Source organism: Hipposideros armiger, unplaced genomic scaffold, assembly GCF_001890085.2.
Source record: "Hipposideros armiger isolate ML-2016 unplaced genomic scaffold, ASM189008v1 scaffold_109, whole genome shotgun sequence".
Taxonomy (NCBI): Eukaryota; Metazoa; Chordata; class Mammalia; order Chiroptera; family Hipposideridae; genus Hipposideros; species Hipposideros armiger.
This window is the reverse complement of record NW_017731459.1, coordinates 1,337,438-1,357,085: the sequence shown is the minus strand read 5'-3', so window position 1 is coordinate 1,357,085 and position 19,648 is coordinate 1,337,438. Positions and strand designations below refer to the sequence as shown.

The 19,648-nt window shown below is 41.4% G+C and overlaps 1 protein-coding gene across 1 annotated transcript in view; it reads left to right on the top strand.

Annotated features, from left to right (window-relative positions):
- STAC (SH3 and cysteine rich domain) overlaps positions 1-19,648 on the top strand; it is a 132,877-nt gene that overhangs the window by 62,235 nt on the left and 50,994 nt on the right. The gene's annotated exons all lie outside the window — the stretch shown is intronic.

The following is a 19,648-nucleotide window of genomic DNA, read 5'->3' as shown; positions in this document are numbered from 1 at the left end:
GTTGGTTCCTTTCTATCGTGGCTCTGATGCCAATCATGTGACTGTTGTCTTCCAGCTGATGGCTTTGCAATGTCACATGGTGAGAGGCCTTTTCATTCGAAGTGGGCAAAGAGGTACCTTTCTGTTTGGTGCACAGGGTGGGAGAACAATATCCCATGTTTTGCTCCTGGATATTCCTATCTCATCATTAGCCCTTTCACTTCATAGACAAAATAAGATGAGGGAGTGAGGATGGTAGAAAGACCATGAGTGTGGAATTAGACGGCCTGGGTTTGAGCCTCATGCAGTTTGTGACCTAGTGCAAGCAACCTACCTTCTCTGAACCTGTGTCCTCATCTTGCATGGCGATGATAATACCACTCTCAGGTTTTCTATGGATTAATGAAATGGCAGAGGGAAAGTATCTGGCACCTAGTAGGCTCTCAGGAAAGAGAGCCCATTGGGGCTGGTATTATTATCATTATTATTAAAGGAGAAAAATAATCGTTACTCTCCTTGAGACAAAGAGAGATATTCAGAGGGTAAACCAAATTAGTTTACAGGAAAAAATAATTAAACTTTATAGGCATAAATATTAGTTGACAGAAACAAGTTAAACTGAATAGGCATAATTATTTGAAAAAATAATGTTGAAATAAGTAATTAGTCCCTCACCTACATAGCAATGTTTTGCATACCCCTTAATTATCTCTAATTCCGCATTTCAAATTTTATGGACAAGCAAGTGGGTATTTAGAAGAGAGTGATCAGAATGGTGAAGTGGTATGTCAAAATAAAATTGTGAGTAAACCCTGGGAGTTTGGTGTGGGAAAGACTTAGGATATGCAGCTGTTTTAAAAGACCATATTTGAAGAGTCAAAAGACTCATTCTGTGTGGCTTTAGAGGGAAGGGTTAGGAACAAGGGGTAAAGTTAAAAGGCAAATTTCGCTGAGAATCTAATCATTTAACTGATGCACTTGACCTGTAATTGAATGGCTTGCCTTATGAGCAGCGTGTGGTCTAACTTCTGTCAAGCATAGGTCATCTCAAAGGTGTCTTCTTACTTAATTACCTGGTATTCTTTGAAATGAGATTTGCAATGTTTGTTTCTTCCCACAGAGGCCAGTGTCTGTCATCATTGAACTTGGACAGAGCAGTGGTTTCTGATATAACCAGGAAGGCAGGGTTCTGCAGTTCCCTTCACCCTTGACCAAGACCCAGCTAAGAGGCAGGGTATTAAAAATGGGCAGCAGTGTCAGCCCCTCTTATGACCATACGCACAAGGCCTGTACTCATCTTCAGAAAACCATTATCTACTCACATTCTTGTTTTCTAGTCACAATTATTGATGTTCTTCCTTCAGAAAGGCCACATTTGGGAACAGTGCTGTGTTAGTCAAGGATTTCCACAGTGATGCTGTATCACAAATACTCTAAAACTCCAGCACTTAAAGAAGCTTTCTTTTACTCATACTCAGGCATCTTCAGGTCAGCTGGAGTTTGGCTGACCCTGACTCAGCTCAGTTACTTCGTCTTCTCTCTGTTCCTTATTTCTTACTCTTTCCTTGGACCAGTGGGCCAGCCACATCATGTTCTTCTCATGGCAAGGACAAGTGGAAGCATGCAAAGCTTCTTAAGGCCTTCGATTAGAGATGACACGGTCGCTTCTACTGGCATTCCATGTCAAGGGATGGAGAAGTGTACTCTGCCTCTAGTAGCAGGGACTGCAAAGCCACCTGGCAAATGGCACTGGTACAGGGAGGAGTGAAGAATGGAGTCGATAATTCAATCTACCACAGTGATGAGGGTGGCCTCTGGATTACTAACCTTTTTTGTTTGGTAGATTCTGCTAAGTCTTGGAGCTATAGCACCCTGCCACTTCACTTCTCCACCTGGAAGTAAAGCCTGGCATCTGTGAACATGGTGGGGAGGGGTTCACACCATGTCCCATGTTCAGAATACTTAGGCAATTTGGTCTCCAACTTAGTGTTTGTGTCTGCCTTGCTAGCTTCTGAGTCTGACGTATCACTTTCAATTGCCACACAAATTTCCAGCAGGCCTTGTCAAGGCAGTGCTAAGCATAACGCTTAAGTAGTTGACGATGAGTCTGTATTTTAAATCTCATTGTGACCAGTGTGGAAAGACAAACAGAACGTGTTTTTAAAGTGATTCATGAAATGAGCTCGCCTCTGAGGAATGTCACAACCGTTACCCTATAGAGGATTCTAGGTACACCTCAAGTACAACAACAGCTTTGAAAGACAATTTTGAAAAATCACACACACACACACACACACACACACACACACACACACACACACAGAGAAAACATGCCCTGTGCTAAAGAGAATTGCACTATACTTTTCTCTTATCACAATTAAATTTATATTGTAGCTGCCTTTTTATCTTAAAAAACAGAGGGAAAACAAGTCACCAAGGCATGCTGCTCTTTTCAAAGATGAAAACAAAGTAAACCAAATAGTGAACTCCTTCTAGGAAAGAATAAAGGGGATTAGAGAGGCAGTGTGAGGCAGGAGGGAAAGGGGTGAGAGAAAAGGCAGGAGGAAGGAGGTGAGGAGAGGAAGAGAAGTGAGGTGAAGTACAGGTTGATAAATGTTTTAACTTCCTGAAACAATGCCTAGGCCTTGTAATCTGTGATAATGGGGAACAGTTGATTTGCCCATTTTCACTTTCTTTACTCTTCTCCTATCTCTATATATACATATCACCTGAAAATTTCTTTCTTCCAGCCTCAGGTCACCATATTCTAAATTCTAGGGAAAGACCGCCTGCTATTATCCTCTTCTTAGAATGACATTTTAGAAAATATATTAAAGCAGTTTTTTTTTCCTTTCAGCTGAGAACCAAAGGTTATATAATGATGGCCAAGAAAAATCAAATCTCATTGGTGCACTTTCTAGTGGATGGATAATATTTAAAAACAAAAGGAAACTGGCATCCTCACTGTCTAGGATTTCTTAAGTGGAATAGACACTCAGAGTTGGATTTACAAGGCCTCGCATTGGGCCCTGCCTGGCTGCCTGTGCCTGAAAACTGGAAACACTACACATTTACCACAAGAAGGGGACCAATAAAAGTAGACCAGACCCCAGCCTCATTCCCTGCTTATCCATTTATAACTTCCCTAGCTGCTTCACTCTGTAACCCACTCCCTGTTGCCCTTGGACTTGACACATGAAACTGTTCCTGCCCTCTGGGGTTAAGCAGGCACTGTGGCATGCCTTCCTGCTCATGTAAGCTTGCCTCCAGGACATTGCTACCCTTTATGATCCCTTCCTTAGACTCTTCCTTTCCAGAAAACTTGGTCACTTATGAAAGCCAAAGGTGATCAACCCAAGCTTTCATGGAGACCGGTGAGAAATAAGCAGTCAAGTGTGCCCATCAATCCCAATGCTGGATGCCGCAGTCTTTGAGTCAACAGGACCGAAGACCCACCCCATTTTAGACTAGGAGAATCCTCCCGTACTTGGTTAAATAAACATAGTTCCTCCACCAAGCACATCCACTCTTGCCATCCTTAGGCCTTGGCAGTGGGAGTTAGGGGTCAGCGGCTCATCTTCATTACACATCAGCTAAATGTATTCCATCTATGGCAGTCTGTCATTACATTGAATTCACTGCCTATGATGACTCCTTTCAAAAGAGCTTTGGATTTCCTTGTGGTAATCTGCATCTCATTGAAATTTCAAAGACTTGACCAATTCAGCGTGCATTAGTAACATAACTAACTCAATGCATGAGTCTACTCCATCAATCAAGGAGGCTTTTCTAAAGGACTCCATTCTTCTATTTACTGCCAGGTACCTTGTTTCCAGAACTATTTTTAAATTAACAAAATCATTTTTAGTTGGCGTCCACTTAGAAGGCACAGCATATTAAATGGGCTCATATTTTCTATACAGATATTTAGCAAAAACGGTTGGATTTCATTCCCTAAAACTTCAAGTTTCCTTATACAGTCAATGCAGGCTCAAAGAACCCTTCACTTTTGAACTGTCCAAGTAGCAACCACTGGGGAAAATAATAATGGCTTTGTCTTAGCTAAAAATTCTTGAAACAGCGTGTGAGATAGAGATACATGTAAATGTGGTTTGCTGTGGGGAGTGCCCTCAGGGGAAGGGCAATCAAAGAAGCAGAGGGTGCAGGAGAAGGAGCTGAACAAGAATGTGGTCTCAGCTGGAATTGGCTTCAGGCTGGTCCCATTCATGGGGAGCTCTGGAGCACAGATATTATGTCACCTAGTGGTGCCACCTTGAGACAAAGAAGCTGGCCTCTGTATACTTCTGTCACTCAGTCATTGGCCATGGTTGCCCTTAGGAACAAGTGGGGTGTGATATCTCAAGCAAAGAGGACCCCATTTGGCTGAGGACAGTTCTCTGAAAAAAAGGGCACTTGTGAGCCATTAGCAGCCAGCACTTACAGCATCAGTATGACAAGATCTGGACAAGGCACCATCAGCATGCTGCGTCTGTACGCATACCCCAGTGCTACAAGACAGTATAAAAACACCCTCCACTAGGAGTGAGCTTAATATGCAGATGGACCTTTGGCATTGTTGGGCCTATAACATTGCATTACCATGATAATGAATAATATAACATGAGGAAATATTACATTACACTGAGTCCGGGACCTTTCTCCTCTAATCTTGTTTGACCATTAGTGTAATTGTTTCCTGACCTCATCCGATTGCTCAGAAAAGGCAGATCAACCAAACCTAAATGGAAACACACACACACACACACACACACACACACACACACACACACACACACACCTAAAAAGACAAAGCAGTGTTCACTCACCAATGAAGTTGTCTCTTGGTGGGAAAGGCCAAACAGAATTCAAGGGGAATATTTAAAAAGCAAAAGTCAAATCTGTGTATTCTCAGAATGGAATTAAAATTCTGAGGTGCCATCAGTCTTTATCTGGCAATTGTTTTAGGAGCTTTATAGCTTAAATAAGAAAATACAAACGCTCTCTAGAAACATCTTCTTAAATTTCAAATAGATACTTCCCTTTGAGCCACGTTATGTGTCCATCTGCAAACGCAATGCCCAAACCCCAGGGCTTTTTCCAACAGGATTGTTAATCATCTCTGGTGTCTTCCCTGTTTAAAAACAGCACTAACATAACTGCTATTTTTCTACTAGAGGACAAAAATACAGTGTAATGCCCCATCCAACAGAATGTCATTTCTTTATATTCTTTGCTTACCCATCCCCCTGGAGAGAATCGTGTTAATTCTAGAGACAGACTGTTAAGTGAAAGTAAGAAAATGAAGCACCGTTGGGCTAAGGACATGGTGACTCTGCCAGGTGAGGGATGTTCACAGGAGCTGGCAATGTTTGGCCTGGAGAAGACTCGGGGGAACGTGATCATTGTCTTCAAATAGCTGAAGAGATCTCATCCGGAAGAGGGTTTAAGTTGACCCAGCTTTCCAAGTGCATGACGATGGATGATATAGTGAGGCAGAGTCCAAGACACTAAAAGGAAAAGCTTTTAAAAGTAATTCTGGAAGTAGGCTCCCTAGATTTGGGGAGGACGGATTTTCCATGGTAAAATATATGTGTAGAAAATGCTGTGCACTCTACTCCCTTTAGATAGTCATGGCGCACATTAGCATTTTGAAGTCCTGCTGTCCTGAAAACAAGCAGGTCTTATCAACGGAGAACAGAGGCCGTGGAGCGAATGGATTATAACTAAAGAGTTCTCCCTCCTAATGTCTGCGTTTCCCTAATTCTGCTTGGCTGCTATTGAACACTGCTTGGTAGGTATCTCTTTGATGTAAACAATTCACAAAGCCTTTCCAATGCCTGCAAAAGCCAATTCATTACTGAGTTATTAAGACTTCGATTCAGGTCCAGTGTTCTCAGAAAACATTGTACCCAGCGCCTTTCAACTAAAGGGGCACAAAATACTTTTAAGCTACCATCTTCTATTAGTTGCCTGAAAATATATGCTTGCTGCCATGTCATATTTATTTTAAGAAATCGCTCACTGAAAATTACCTAAATGAAAAAGTAAACCACATTCCTTCCAGCAAAGGTGGAACAGAAATGGATGTTGGTGGGTCTGAGGAAGAAGTATCTTAAAGTCTCACACAGAAATGGAAGCAACACCTGTTAGGGGCTAGTTATGCTCTGGGGCCGCACATGGAACTGGGGTGTCATCACTTTGAAAGTGTAAAAACTCTTGACCTGCTCCCACAAGAGGAGACAGGATGAGAGGAGGCCGAGAGGACTGCCTGTGTTACCGTGTTTCTCCCCACACTCCCTCAGACACCCTCTGCCCTGTGGACGGCCCTAATATTATTTCCTGAGCCCATTTTTCTATGCCCTCGTGTTTTGCCCTTCCTTCTAGAACATCTGGAATACGCTTCCTTCCTGCTCCATCTGCCCATCTATCCCAGTCCCAAGTCTATCAAGGCCCAATTAAAATGCTTTCTCCAGTTCTTGGGCGACCACTTGTTTTCTCTGAACTTGCATGCCGTTTCCCAAACAGACCAGACTTGGGTGAGCTGTACTTGAAGACACAATCAGGTCTAATTTATGCGCCTATTCCCACAGCAGCTAGCACAGCACACACCTGGCACTTAGCGAGCATTTAAAAAATAGTAATTAGCGCGTGGGGAAAGAAAATAGTCTGTCTTCAAATACTAACCAACAGAAATAGAAGTGAATGACAAACAATATCGAAGGAAAACATGGAAGAATCTTTAATCCTTCTGCAAGTCACCCCCAAGTATACCCAGGGTCTCGTCTGCCCAAAAGAAAACTTGACCCAGAAGCTCTGTTTTTTCATCTGTCACCTTTCTCTTCGTTTGTGTTGCATATTTTAATGCAGAATTACTCAGCATACAAAGGGTCATCACAGGGGTATCTTCATTGTAAATTATATCCCTACCAAAGTAAATGACATCCTATCCTGTTAAATATTTTTGTCATGAATCCCACTGTTATAATACTTCCAACTTTGTTTTTTAAAAGTATTTGCCTGATATGCCTTTATCTACCCTTTAACTTTACACCTTTGTTTCTCATGTTATCTAAGTACTTCTTTTGAAAATATACTGAATTGGATTTTAGATCCCTTCTTTTCCCCAACATGAATTTTTATTCTTAAACAGAAGAGGTTTATAGATTTGCATTCATTGCTATGAGTGAAATATTTGGCTTCCCTTCCGTCTATTACTACATGATTTCTATTTTATGTTTTCTTACATTTGTGTGTGTGAGCATGTGTGTGTGCATGTGTGTGTGTGTGTGTGTGTGATTTATGTGTTCTTTCCTATTCTAACCTCCTGTGTTTGGGAAGATGTATAATATATTCTTCTCCTAATGAGGTTTTTAAAAAAACAGTATTCTACATTTCTCAAGTTATAAAAAAGTAAAAATAAATATTGTATTTTGATTCCTGTTATTTCCGGTTCAGCTCACAAAATTTTTAATCCCAACTCCTATCCCACCACTAATAGTATTTCTATTTCTTGTTTTTTGCAAATTAAGTATAGCACTCAATGTTTTATTCCAATGCTTTGCAATTCAGAACTTTGAGAATAAATCTCAAGATATGTGTACATTTTATAACAAGACTTATATATCTATGTAGACATTTCTAGTTCTGATTTCAATATTTACTACCAGTTCTGCTATTCCATGACATCTCCATTCTTTTTTTTTTAAGATTTTTATTGGGGAATTGGGGAAGGGGAACAGACAAGTTGCTGTCTTTTTGTTCTTCAGTCTAGTTGTGGAGGATGTTGCTTCACTGGCCCAAGTTGGCACCATCATTGTGCTCTTCCCGGGTGAGGCAGATCAGTCGCCAGCTTCTGGACGGCCACTCACTGCGGCTGCTGGCCACTTACTCTGGTTGCTGGCTACACACGGTAGCCCATGGCAACCCACTGCCACAGGGACTGCAGCCCACGCCGTCGCAGGCGACTCATGGCAGCCCAGCTCCAGGTTGAGCTGTTGTTCAGCATCTTAGCTGTGGAGGGCAGTGTCACTGGCCCTCATATGTGGGATCCGAACCGGGGCCCTCTGGCGTCCCAAGCCAGTTCCTAACCATCTCGCCACTCAGCCGGCCCGACATCTCCATTCTTAAGCTCTTATGTTTGTCTTGTTTCTCAGTTGTTCAGTATATATTTTCAGTAATATTTTTCAAGAAATGAAAATGAGCACCAAAGGCATAGGGAGTAAATTGCGTGGACCCCCCACTTTCTTGGCTAATTAATCTCTTACAGATTGGGGCTGATTGGTGCAGAGTCCAATCAGGGCTTCTGGCAGTTTCCACTTAATATCCCTCAGTCATATTCTGTGGTTTCATGTCCCTGCCCATTCTGCTTTTACTGAAGCTAGTGGCACACTCTCCCTTCCATATTAGTCCATGAAACCCAAAGATTGGAATCTGCTGCTTTATGCTAATAATTAAATCATCTGCTGTGCCAGTTCTATTCTCCACTACCCCTAAGAGGCATTTTTATTCTGAAATTTTATTTTTTGCTTTCCTATATTCCCCATGAATTCTTCCAGGGTTTTTTATATTAAATTTATTGGGGTGGCAATGGTTAGCAAAATTACATAGGTTTCAAGTGTACATTTCTATAATACATCGTCTATATATCGCATTGTATGCTCACCACCCAGAGTCAGTTCTCCTCTCATCACCATATATTTGACCCCCTTTACCCTCTTCTACCATTCCCCCTTACCCAAAATGTTTTAAATTTCTTCTTTTGACTCATTTATCATAATATCTGGTTCTCTTGTATTTTATTGTCAGCCAAAAGCAGATGCTGTCTATAATTGTCTTTTCTGACATAGTATATAACCCTTCAAAATATGTCTTCTATTACGGCATATCTGACATGAGTACAGAAGACAGGTTGTGTAATACAGTCACCTGGCAAATGTGACAGCATAGAGTCCAGAGAGGCTGTAATGGGTCATGTTCACGGCAGTATCCTTAGCACTAAGCCGACACCCATTCTCTAAGAGTTGTTCAATACGAATTTGTGAAGTGAGTGAATGCATAGATAAATGAGTGCTCATCCAATGAGAAATATTATTATCAGAATTATGATTCTGATTATTTTTATTATACACAAAGCAAAATATTCAGAATTAAGAAGATGGAACCCTGGATAATCTCAACACCCAGCTATCCGTCAACATTGAGTGCCAGGCCCTGTGCCGATATCTAACATCATCATAAATTCAAGCGAGGGGACTGAGAGGTAGCAAAGGAAAAGGGAACCAAAGTTGTATAGAAGCTGGAAGAAATGAGAAGGAGCTCCTGCTGCTTGACGCTGAGACCTGTTGGGCCTCGCTCCACAATGCTCTGCAGTGTTCAGAGGACAAGGTGTGTTTCATAGGCCTCATGATGCTCTGACTAGCCTCCCAAGGCCATCCCATCCCCTACCTTCATCCCGTTGATCAGACTAGGATATCCTGAGGCCAGGTCACTGATGGGAGGATATCTGAACCCCATCTGAGGGACCAGTTTGGGGAAGTCAGAAAGTCAAAGAAGCTGTCAGCGTTTAGTTAGTCTCTATGATGCTGGTCACACTTCTGCACATGTTCCTAATTCTATTTTCTTAATGCACACATATGCTGATGTTAGGAAAACATGGACACTGCCTCCCTCCTCCACCCCATCATTAAATAGCGCATGACTATGAAGAATAAGAAAGAGACCAAGTGCTGAAAAGAGAATCTTTATATGCGTACAGCTTTCCAGAAAATAAATTCTTCCCAAGTTGCCAGATGCGGCTGCTATCTTATCAATGTCAGAAAGAAAATGCGGAACTTCATTCCTGTGAACTGTTTATTTTACTAGTAATTGACCAAAGTCTTAAATGGTCAAATTTGGGTAAAAATGTAAAAAAAAAAAAAAAGGCAGCAGAAGGAAAGAGACTGTCCCTCTTAAATTATAGATCATGATGTCTGCAAATGTTTTGTTGATTTTCTGAATCACAGCATAGGGGGGATATTTCAGAAAAATAAGAGTTTTGTGACCCGAATAAGAAATTTGTGTTTTGGGAGCCTTTTAAGAGCATACTTTAGTAGAAAAAAATGATAATACAGGAAAATATTTTCACTGCATATATAACCAACGAGAGAGGAGATAATGATCATTTAAGGTGGTCTGTTGTTAAATTTTTAGTTATTCCATATTTCACCAGCGAGATGCTACTTAGTAATATCATAGCATACGATATATATATTCATGTTCTTCCAAGACCCACTGGGCTTCATATATTTTCTCCTGGTCCCATCAACCAAGAAATAAAAATGGTGCCCAGGGCAGAAGGAAAGGAGCAGAAATCACTGAAGGCAGAGCTTGGGTGGACAGAGAGTAGATGCTACTGTTAGTCCTGGATACGCTGTAAGGGGTTTCTAAACATGAAGCTGCAAAACCTTGTCGAGACTGTGCAATGGTTGATTCAAGCCTTCCTGCTTGACATTTAGCCCAAGCCATGAACAGACTTAAGTAGAGAGGCTGCCTGCCTTTGCACCCTGAGTAGTTCCATGTTTGGAGGCTAGGGATCTACAGGAATAGCATCTCCAGTTACAAATACAGGGAGATACAGACCTGTTGGAAAATGTGTATCCTGCACTTTCACTCAGCAGCAGCCATAACGGGGAATGCTCCACTGACCTACTTTGGAATGGTCACCTTGGTGGTGCAGCCACAGTGGACAGCACATCATAAAATGATAGAACTGGGCCAGTAGTAAAAATTGGGACAGCCCCCTGTGTGTGTCTGAGGCTCAAAGCACCAGGCAGGAGTGTGTGTGTGTGTGTGTGTGTGTGTGTGTGTGATCCCTGTACATTGTGACCCATCCACTAAGGGCAGAGGATCGGGGCAAGGGAAAATACATGGATAAATCCTACTAAAGCATTTTCTTTGTAGTTTATCAAACACTGCCTGGTTGTGCCACCAGAAAAACAAAGCATAGATTATTTTTTCACAAGCTGAGCTTACCTGGAAAGAAAATCCAGAAGCCTATAGCTACCCTGCACACCCCACCCCTACAACATGACAACAGACAAGTTCATGAGTGCACACACTTACACATGTGCGTGCATGTACACACCATGCACACACATTCCCACACTCCCACCTTCCACCACACAGGCAATGTGTGTTTCCACTGACATAGCAGGATCATGGTTTAAAAAATTCATATCCACTTCAGCCTGTGCTTGACCCCTTACAAGATAAGATCCAGGTACCATCTTCACCCTGTTTATAATGCCACAAAGAGAAGTAACAAGACTCAGGTGTCATTAAAGCTGAGGAGGGCCAACGAACCAGCCTGACTGTGTTTGACACAGGACTATATCACTTTGCATGAGAAAAGCCTGATATCTCTGTTTGAAAAGGAGATTTCAAGGAACATTTTCTGAGCACCCATTTTCTCATTTTAAAAGGAGAAATAAAAAATACGTATCTGATAGAATTGGTATAAAGATTAAATGAGACAGTACCCCAAAGCTCTAGTGTTCAGTTAGTAGTAATTTTCAAGGTTCTTGCTTCTCCTGTTTTCCTGTCCTAGTGCCACAGGGGGCATGTGCTGTCCTCTCTCCCAAAATCTAGTCACCAGAACTTTGGTGTCCAGATGCCTTGTCAATGCAGAAATACTTAAATATGTCCCCAGCAGAACAGAGTACCTCCTTCCCCCATAAAACCTGCCATTTGACTGATGTCTTCTCCTGCTGTCACAGATGGCTTCTGCATGCGCTCAGCTACCTGGCCAGAGCCTCAAGGTCATCTTGGACGCCTCCTGCCCCTTCTCTCCAGAAAGCCCATCCATCAGTAAACTGTCCATTCTACTTGTGTAATTTCTCTGAGGTCAGGCCCCTCCTCCCTTCCCCACTGTTCCTTTCCCACTGTTCCCGCCCCAGTCCAGGCTTCAGCACATCTCACTGTTTCAAGAACTTTCTAAATTATATTATTTCTGCCCATCTCTACCTCCTCAACCACTTTGCACATACTGCCAGACCTCTTCTGAAAGCAAACTAACATTGAATTACTGCTTTTCTCAGGAGTTCTGTACTAGCTCATTGCCTGAAGAATTACTCAAGCCCCTAGCTTGATGCTTATTCTAAAACTTTTCGTAGCTGACAAAGAGGGGGAAAGTAAGGGCTTTGTCCCATCCAATTTGTAAAAGGTGAAATTTCATTCACTACCCTTGACAGTCATCATCAATGGCACCTGTGAACATCTACAAGTGGGTCAATTACAAACAATCTCAAAATACGAACCTGCAAGACAGAGCCAGGACAGGGGAGCAGAATGGTGCAGAGGGGTCAGGGCTGGGTACTTGCCTTCTGGCTCTGACCTTAAACAACTGACTTACCTTCTCTCAATCCCAGTGTCTTTCAAATGAGATTTAAAATAACAATACCTACTTCATTGAATTTACTGACCAAGTGATATATATGAATGTTCCTTGTGAACTACTATAAAACTTAAAAACCATTCACTATTATTAAAGCTATCTTTACGTATGAAAGGTTAATATTAGTGCTATGCCGACTTCCTAGGAAAGCACTTTGGGGACAGAGAGAAGGGGTGTGGCATAGATTGGTCAATCCATTCTTGGGAGGTCTGAGGATAAATACAAATTTTCAAGCCCTAAGCTAGAAGGACGATTCTGAAGAAAGCAAATGAGAATGTGAAAACTGCAGAACTCAGAGAAGAGGCGAAGGCAGAGCAGCAGAGTATTAATGCCAGGGTCAGGGGTGTCAAGTCCAGATGACAGTCATGAGAAAGTCATCATCCAGGAGGACATCTCCTCTCAGAACTTTAAGCCAAACACACGTAACAGAAGGAAGGCTTGGCGACCATGTATCATGATGTGAACTGATGACCCAGAGGGCAAAGGCTATGGACTCCAAACTCAAAGCCCTGAGCCAACCCAACTCCTGTTGCTATTTTTAAAGCTCTGTGCGGGTGAGGGGCGGGGGAAGTAGGGAGAGTTTTTCCACTAGTAGTCAAGAACCGAAATAGGAAAGATCAACAGAGGCATTTATAAACAATGAATGCCATTAATTTTTTTAAGCTAAGAAGGGGTTGGAAAAGTTGTAGTGTAGCAAGGAGTAGGGAAGATAGGCAGGGAAACATGGCCCAGCGGTCTTCACAATGTTTAATGGTCCTTTCTGCTTGCTCGATGGCCTTTCTAGTCACTGGTGAATTACTATAGCAGTGAAATTCCCAGAAAACTTGGAAACCATCTTGTTCAATTGAACTCATAGTAGGGGAGAGATAGGATGGGTTATTTTTAATCAAGGTCCCATGACTGAAGTTCAACTGTGATGGGAAATATGTTCCCCTTTTTTCCTCTTTAGCAGAAAACTTTCTAACTAGTAAGTGATATCTCAAGTTTGGGAGCAGTTTAAGCTGTGTTGCTCTAATTAAAAAGCTCAAGCTCTTTCTGCTACACCACACTATGAGAACAGGTCACCTAGGGCTCCTTTGGGGGATAGTGGGAAAGGAGATAGATATTGTAAACCCTAGCTTGAGCTATGTCTGCTTAATTTCCCAGCATGGTGCTATGAGAAGACCATTAGACCAAAAGGCTGGATGTTAGTATTTTAATACCAGCTCTGCCATGAAGGAGTAGTATAATATTTGTCAAATCACTTTGCTTCTCTGAGCCTGAGTTTTTCTATCTGTAAAATGAGAGGGCTGACTAGATCTGGGAGGGCAAGTTGGTTTCCATACTAATTGATTGGCACTGATATGCCCAGAGAAGCTTCTAAACCTGCACCATAGCTCAATAAGATTATTATTATGATTGATTAGTGATGTCTTCCCAATGAAAGTTCTATAAAAAATGTGGCATTTGAGTAGGGAATTGAAGGATGATAGGAGTTCACCACTCCCTACCAAACTCATTAAAATTCTTAGAAGCACCTTCCTGTTGAGTACAAAGAAACAAAACATACCATATTTTCTTTAAAAGAGAAATATAGCAGTCAACTCTTAATTTATCATAAGATGAAGATATAGCCTACATATTTATCCAGATTAACCACTGCCTCTCTATTCTTTTTGTAGATTCCCCACATGGGACTCCCCACATCCAAAAGGCAAATCAGGTGGTTACACTACATGGCTTTGTTCTGAAATGGTATTTAAAAAGAGGTCTCAACCAGTTCATCCTTTTGTCCCTAATTTCCAAATGTGATGGAAATCTGGTACCTTAATGCAATCAGAAAATATAGCTAAAAGGTTTCAGTCAAACCTAGTTGCTTGAGGGGAAGAAATAAATAAGCAAAGGACACCAGCTAGAGATGCAATGTCAGGTGCGGAAGAAATCAGACCTGATTTAAGATTCCAGCTCTCTCATTTACTAGCTCTCTAATCCTGGGTAAATTGTTTAAACTCTCTGGTCTTCAATTTTCCATCTGTTAAGTGTGGAATAACAACGCAATTCAAAGAACATCTGGAAACTTCCTAATTCTTGGTGATCCTGAGCACAGTCCCCATATCAAGGTGCCCTGATCCCGCTGGCCTCTCAGTTTTCAACATTTCAAGGATAAAGACAAGCAGTTCTTCAGTGTATAGGAGCGAAGAGGGAATTTGTAATCAAGAACTCTGGGCTCAAATCTCATCTCTGCACCCTTTTCTCCATTGGCCTTAGACCAAGGACTCCCCTCCTAAAGCCTCAGCTATAAAAGAAGGCTGAAAATAATTGTTGCTCTACATCCATGGATCTCAACTGGGGAGGGGTTGAAGGTAGGAGTTCCTAGGTAGGGGTTCAAGATTTAACAAATAAAAAGACAGGATACCCAGTTAAGTTTGAATTTCAGAAAAACAACCAATAATTTTTTAGTATTAGTATGTCACAGGCAATATTTGGGATACAATTGTCTCATACAATATTTGAGATATTCGTATACTAAAAAATAATTTGTTATCTTAAATTAAAATTTAACTGGACTTTCTGTAATTTATCTAGCAACCCTGCCTCTAAGGACATTTGACAATATCTGGAGATGTTTTGATTTGTCACAGTTCAGGATGGAGGGTGCTACTGCGTTAAGTAGGTAGAGGCCAGGAATGCTGTTAACCATCCTACAATGCACAGGACAACTCTCTCTCTCTCTCTCTCTCTCTCTCTCTCTCTCTCTCTCTCTCTCCCTCCCGCCCTCCCTNCTCTCTCTCTCTCTCTCTCTCTCTCTCTCTCTCTCTCTCTCTCTCTCTCCCTCCCGCCCTCCCTCAATCACACTCACACACACACACACACACACAGAACAAACAATTATCAGGCCCCAAATATCCATAGTGCAGAGGCTCAGAAACTCTGCTCAGAAAACTTGGATTTTAAAAAAGTGCTTTGAAATCTATAAAGCATTGAAAGCTGCCCATTAAGTTTTGAAGGGAATTGGGCACTTTCCCTATTCCAAAAAAAATAAAGGGAAATGGGCCCTTTCCCCTTGCCAACCAGAGGCACCTGAGGTGGGATAGCCTGTGCAGTCTGCAGCTTGACTTTCTACTAGAGAACCCACGGGAAGGCTGCACCGTGAAGGACGTTATTCCAGGAAAGGGACACAAAGCCTGCTGCGCATGTCAGCTCGTGCAGGGCGTGAAGCACAAAGCTGATAGGGAGCTAGGGCCAAGAATTAATAAGCTAGTATTTATATCTCTTCAATTTATTTAATAGTTTCAACTTTTATGTAAATTTCTTAACCCATCCAAACTTTGGTTCAGAATATGCTATGGGTTAAGTATCTGGTGTTTTCCACAAATAACTTACCAAGTGACTCACCAACATGTGTTGAATAATTCCTCATTTTCACTGCTGATTTAAAAGTCACTATTATCAAACATTAAATTCTTAAAGATACTTAAGTATATTTTTAGGTTTACGATTCACTTTATTGGTTATTTTGCTTGTTCAGCACCAATAGCTCTCTGGGTTATTATTGTGATTTACAATGGATTCCTTTTCAAATGTGTTTTTGCTATTCTCAAGTATTTACTCTTCAAGATTAATTTTAGAATCATTTTGAAGTCCCCCACCCAAATCCCATTGAGATTTCAACTAGAATTCTGGTAAATTTGTAGAACTGTTTGGAGAAAATTGGCATCCCTTCAATTCATGTTTTTTTTCTTTTCTTGTTCAATAATATCATGTTGAGTATTAGTAACATCAGGCATCTTTGTCTTCTTTCCAACTTATAATAAATAGGAATTCATTCAACAAATATTTATGAGGTATCCATCTGTGCCAGCTTTTGTTCTAAGCACTTAGGATGCATCAGTGAACAAACTAGGCAAAGATCTTTGCCCTTGCACAGTTCATTGTAGTTGGGGAGACAATGGGTGGATGGATGGATGGATGGGTTTTGTAAGGTGAGAAGTGATGTGGAAAGAAGAACTGTGTAAAGGATCGCAGATGCAAGGGGCAGGTTGTAGCATCACATGCAATGGTTGGTTTAAGCATTGTTGAGAAGATCAGATCTGAGCAAGACTTGAAGGTGAGACAACTCTAAGGAAAGAGCATCCAAGTGAAGGAAACAACTACAGCAGAAGCCTAAGGTAGGAGCATACTGTGTAAGTAACAGCCAGGTAGCCAGTGTGGGGTGGTGCAAAGAGGAAAGGAAGGCCAAGATCTTGTGCAACTCTGCAGGCCTTTGTAAAGACTCTGGCTGTTACTTGGCCGAGTAATTACAGGACTCTAATTACATTTGCAAAGGATCACTCTGGCTGCTATGTGAAGAATAGACTTTGCTGGGATAGGGACAAGGATTGAAGCAGAGAGGACAGTTAAGAGGCTATTTAAGTAATTCAGGTAAGAGATTAACATACAGCAGGAAGAATTTAGAAGGGCCCAGATTCTTGGTATATTTTAAAGGAGGCACCCAGCTGGATTTCCTGCATGTGGGCTATGTGAGAAAAATAGGAGACAGGGGTGCTGCCAAGGTTTCTGGCCCAAGCTACTAGAAGAATGGTATTGTTTCAACTGAAATGGGGAAACTATAGGTTGAATAGGTTCAGGGGAAATAAGCTGAGGAAAAGAGGTCACTAATTCCATTTCAGACATGCTGAAATTTGAAATGTTTATTTGACAGCCAGGCAGAAAACTGTCAGGTATATAAGTGGAACTGGAGTTTGAGAGTCTTTTCTAGATAAGAGATATAAATAAATATTGGAATCATCAGCATCAGTGGTATATAAAGGGATTAGATCTGATGATATGACCAAGGGAGTAAATATAGACAAAGAAGAGAAGAGGACCGAGGACTGGGCCCTGGGGCCCTCCAATGTTCAAAAGCTGGATAGAAAAGGAGGAGCTGGCAAAGAGACTGGGGAAGCGTGACCAAGCAGTAGACGTGCTATCTTAGAAGCCAAGAAAGACAATATGTTAAAGAGAAGAGAATGGGCAGCCTTGTCAAATGCCACTGGTATATCACTTATGGGAAGAACTATGACCAGGAATTGGGATTTAGCCAGGTGATGGTGTCTGGTAACTTTGATGAGAGCAGCTTTGGCGGACTGGCGAGAGAGAACTTCCGATGTTTCTTCACTAAGTACCACAGAGACTCATTTCAGATGTGTATCCTTTGTTATACTATGGAGTATCTGTCTACGTTCGCATTCACGATATCCACATTCACTAATAGTTTAAATCAGAATGAGTAGTCTACTTATCTGACAGATTAGCATAATAGTTATTTCTAATAAACTATAATATATAGAATATATAATGGAACATTATTCAGCCATAACAAGGAATGAAATGCTAATACATACTACAATGCGGTTAAACCTTGAAAACATACTAAGTGAAAGAAGCCAGACACAAAAGGTCACATGTTGTATGATTCCATTTATATGAAATATCAAGAATAGTAAATCCATGGAGACAGAGATCTGACTGACAGATTCCAGGAGTTGGGAGGAGGGAAGAATGGGAAGTATTGCTTACTTAGTGCAGCGGGTCTCAACCTGTGGGTCGCGACCCCTTTGGGGGTCGAACGACCCTTTCACAGGGGTCACCTAAGACCATTGGAAAAAAAGATATTTACACTACAATTCATAACAGTAGCAAAATTACAGTTATAGAGTAGCAACGAAAATAATTTTATGGTTGGGGGTTACCACAACATGAGGAACTGTATTAAGGGGTTGCATCATTAGGAAGGTTGAGAACCACTGGCTTAGTGGGTATGGGGTTTCCTTTTGGGGTGATGAAATGTTTTGGAACTAGATAGAGATGGTGCTTGAACAATGTTGTGAATGTATTAAATGCCTCCGAATTATTCACTTAAACATGGTTAATTTTATGTTATGTGAATTCCACCTCAATAAAAACAATACTGAGGGGGGGAAAAGCTATGGCCCACAGGCCAAATCTGGCCCACTGCCTATTTTTATATAGCCATAAGCTAAAAATGGTTCTTACATTTTTAATAGTTGAGAGAAAATACAAAGAAGAATAAAATTTCATGACACATGAAAATTATAGGAATTCAAACTATATTGTAGGAATATAAATGTCTTTATAAATAAAGTTTTATGGAGACATCTATGCTCGTTTGTTGACTTATTACAGGGCTCCCCCACTATTTGAAAGCAGACCATTCCTATGAAAGCTTCCTTAAGCCAAAATGACATAAAGCAAAGAGTATTCCATACTTTCCCAAAGTTCGCTTTGTGCCACTTCACTTTTAAGAAAGACCTATATCCGTAACAGCAAAAGTCTTCTTTGATTCCTATATTTACGTTTGTTTTCATGCTACAACAGCAGAGTTGAATAGAGGCAATAGAAACCATGTGGCCTGCAAAACCTAAAATATTTACCTCTTGCCCTTTACAGAGAAACTTTTCTGGCCCCTACTCTAACTCCTCGGGGGGGTGGGGGGGTTAAAAAAAACACACCTCCTAACTTTATGGCCACGGTTGTCATTGTTGAAGAATTTTCTTCTGGAGAGATTATTCATTCTGCTGTCCAAATCTCCAGACTCTTGGAATGTTTTTCAAAGAAGGAATTGGGAGCTAGCTACCTGCCTTCTGCCTGCTAATGATGTCGTCACTTGATTAGCCTGCAAACTACATTTTTAAAATACTACACTAGTTGATGAGAAACCATTTCTAATGCTGTGATGAGTGTCAGGCTGGTGTCCTGCTCAGTGTGGGAGATGTGAATAGCAGAGAGTAAGCACAGGGGATTAATCCTATCCCCTCTCCCTCCTGAGGGGTAAACTCCAGAGAAGGCTAACCTCCATGGTCCTCTCCAGCCCTCAGTCCCTTTTTTCTCCCCCATTTCCATAAAAATCAAAGTGGCAAATGAGAGTAAGGAAAGGAACTACCAATGTCGATAGAATTGACATTCCTCAGTTCTGACCACTTCCCCGCTATCCTTGCCCAAGCTTCCCAAATCCTAGTCTGATCTGAACCGTGAAGTTTGATGTCTCAGCTGCCCATTTTCCTATAGTGTAAACGAGAGTGCATACCCATTCATTTTTGTCCTGCTTTTTAAAAAAATGTTCTCTCCTCACTCTCAAACCTTTCCTGTTATAGCCCTTTGATAAAGCTCCCTGGCAGATCTCCCCAGAAGAAAACAAGTCCAACTTTACACGGTAGACATATTCCTAGAAAGCTAAGGGATCAATTCTGTGCACACTGC